Here is a 3,688-nt window from a genome sequence, read left to right as displayed (position 1 = left end):
GCCTTGGTGGGTGAACCCAACCCAAATCCATGATTTGACCCAAATTGACCCAAAATGGCCCTTCACACATCCTATTTTAATTCAACGCCTTTACACATGACCAACCTTAATTGAATTCACCAAACCCAAGCCCTGACCTCCCTGAGTACCGGACCTCCCTAAGTTAGATGGTGACATGAGTCTAGCCGGCTGGCCACCTAGGCTGCCGGAAAAGCCACCCAAGCCACCCCCAAGAGCTCCCCCATGGCTAAATCTCAAAATTAAACCCATACAAGCTGTCTCATCCTAATTGGATTTTTTCACATTGTTGGCATCCACATAATAAAATTAAAGCATCCACAAGTTGCCCCTGGTGGCCTCTCCTTCCTCCTCTATTTAAACCCATCCTCCATGGACAACGGAAGAGAGCTTGAATTTCCATGGGAAGACTCTATCAAATTGCTTCCAGAGTTTCTTTAAGACCTCTTGAGCTTAACCCAACCACCCTTATCCACTCAAATCCACTACTCGAGTTCAATTTTGGAACTCAAATTCAAGGCTGAAATAGGACACTCACCAAACCTCCACCAAATCCAGATTAATTGTACTAACACCATCCACACAGTGAGAGAGGAAGATCCTCCACAAAAGCCCCATCACCAGAGCACCCTAAGGCGGACTTTGATAAACCCCCTAACCCCTAAATCAACTTTGGTCAAAATCATATCTAGGCGATTCACCACTGCTCGAGGTTCCATCCTTAAAGCATCCAATCGAGGCTTCCCCTCTTGGACCAATGTATTGAAACTTAACCCTAAATCAAGCTTCATTTGATTCTCTATGTGCATAGAGTTGATTTAGGGTGTGATTAACCGTATGGATTGAGGTTTCAAAATAGACGATTTGCGGGTTCAGTCCATTGGGAATGATGACCCGCAACTGTATGATGAAGTGTGTGTCACGTCGCACGGACGGCTCAGATCACGTCGAATGGAGCGCGGTTCATAAAGCAGAGGCTGACGGGGTGGCTACGTGGACGACGATGCTGAACCAAAAGACGCCACGTGGAGCTTCAGATCAACCTAGATTGAGTCAGCGCCACATGGTTTGAATAGAAAAATAGGGTCTTTTTTATTTATTTAAATGGCCAGAGCTTTAAAAATACGTAACTTTGTGTAGAAAAATCATAAAAATAAAATAAAAATACATTGTTGCTCAGTGAAGAGAGGAGAACAATGTGGAAATATTTTCATGTCCATTTGATGCATATTTTATTTTTAATTAATTAAATGGTGTTTTCCTTATTTGATTCTCCATTTGCATAGAAATTTCACCATGGCATAGGACCATGGGTCTTTTGATCTCTCTCTTGTTAGGTATCTCCCCAGATTTTTCCAAGGTTAGGGGGCATCTCTAATTCTAGATATCTAATTTTCAAGTTAATGGTCCCTATTTTGGTATAAAAATTATAAAAATTTAAAAACTTATTATAAAAATAAAAAACTTATTTTGGTAGGTTCAGTGTGGTCAGAGAATTCTAGGAAAAATGTAAACTTGATTTAACTCATTTAAAATAACCCTAATTGTTACCAAACCTAAAAATGAAAAGAAAATTAATTTGGAGTAATTATGAATGTAAATGGCATAAAAAACTATTCCACATTGTAGTTTAATGTTAGGGGAGCTCTCCATAAAAATTTCAAGTCAATTGGAGTTAATTTGATCACTAAAATGAAGTTTTAAGACAAAATGACATTTTTATATTAAAATAATTATAATAATTAAAATACAACTCAAAAAATTACAAAATTACAAAATTGGTTTTGGGAGCTCCTTATGACCAGAGGAACCTAAGAAAAATAAAATTTGAATTAAAATAAATACTTCATTTAAGCTATTTTTGAGCATTTAAATAATTAAAAATTAATTAAAAATCATTAAAATCACAAAATAATAAAAATAGACTAAAATATCACATTTGGCTTCCTGATCACTTGGGACTAATTAAAATAATTTTCCTAATTTTCTAAGTGAAGATATTAATTTTAAAAGCTTAAAATGAATTATCTCTAATTTTTTAATAAAATAATTCTAATAGTTAAAATATAAATCACAAAAATATGAAGTTTACTTGTTTGAGTTTCTTGGGCTCAGAGAGATTTAATAAAAAATATAAAATTTAATTTTTCAATTAAATATTATTTTATATTTAATTAATACTCAAAACAAACAAATAATTTTAATAATTAAGTTATATTTCTTAAAATCATGAAAATTAGACCAAGTGGTCCTATGACCTAGGTGAACCTCCAATAATTTTCTTAAGGAAAGAAGTTTTATTTTGACTGTGTAATTAAATTTTCATTGAAAATCCCTATTTTTGCATTATAAATAATTAGAAAAATTAAATAAATTCAGAAAAATAATATTTTATCCTCTGATGTTTTAATTAACTCATGAGTGCGGTAAAATAAAATTTTCAAGACATTTGACTTTAATTTAATTAATTATAGGGTGTTAAGGCCTTAGGGACAAAAGTGTTCTGGAATCTGGAGCTTAATTAATATTTAGGTCTAATCGAGAGGGTAAATAGGTAATAAATGAGCTTAAAATAATATGTCTTGATGATTGAAATATTAAAAGGGGTAAGTGGTAGAAACTCACCTCACTTTGAATTTCATAAAGAATAAATTCATAATTTTTCAAATTAATGAAATTTAGAAGAATATTTAAATAATGGGATACTAAGGTGAGGGGTTTGATTTGGAAGATCATAATTCACTGATTTTGAACCCTAGTTGAAGGTTTTAATTTAATTTATAGTTCATGATTGCGTGCACAAATATTTAAAACCCTTTTTTTAAAAAAATTCTACCCATTAAATCTTAAGGGTTTAATAGTGAATTAGGCTTAAAAAAAATTTTATTTAATGAGGCTTAGAAAATAACTTATAATTATTTTAAAACTTTTCAAAACACAACAAGCCCATTCTTTAAAATTAAATTAATTAAATTCCTTAATTGAGTCAAGTTGCCCCCTAATGGTCTTTACCTATATAATTCATAAGTAAGATATCAAGTGATACTTACCCTACTTAAGGGATAATCAAAACGTCAAAGTTCATTAAGCATAAGGGTATTAATTGGATGAACTATGTAGTAAACACAATGAGACCAAAATGAACTCAAGATAATTTCGATGACCATGAAATGTCTAAGGTATTACCTAAAACTTCTTCATGATCCTTTCGAAATCTTGGAGGATATGTGAGCTTATTACGATTTGCTTAATAGAATCATCCTTAAAAATTTAAATACACCAAGATATGACATAGGATTTGGTAGGCTCACTTTAAGTTTGTACTTCCTACTTTTTCAATAAGCATGCTCTAATTCTTGCAAAATTATACATATACATGGTTTGCAAATATTGATGTTTTAGGTGGAGGAACGAGAAGACTCGCCGGGTACGCTTTTAAATTAATGCATTTATATTTATGTACCTTTTTCATTTCAAACTTGCATGTTAAAAAAACGATGTCACCCTGCATGAAAACTAAAAACTTTATGAAACAACTCAAAATTTAATCACAAACATCACAAAACAACAATTACAACTAAATAAAGTCGTCTCTATCGGATGATCCAGAATCCTCGGATGAGGTCACCTACGGTTGCTAATGAGAATTCCCATGGTCTAAATGAAAATA

Source organism: Phalaenopsis equestris, unplaced genomic scaffold (assembly GCF_001263595.1).
Source record: "Phalaenopsis equestris unplaced genomic scaffold, ASM126359v1 Scaffold000191, whole genome shotgun sequence".
Classification (NCBI taxonomy): domain Eukaryota; kingdom Viridiplantae; phylum Streptophyta; class Magnoliopsida; order Asparagales; family Orchidaceae; genus Phalaenopsis; species Phalaenopsis equestris.
Note: the sequence above shows the minus strand (reverse complement) of the source record.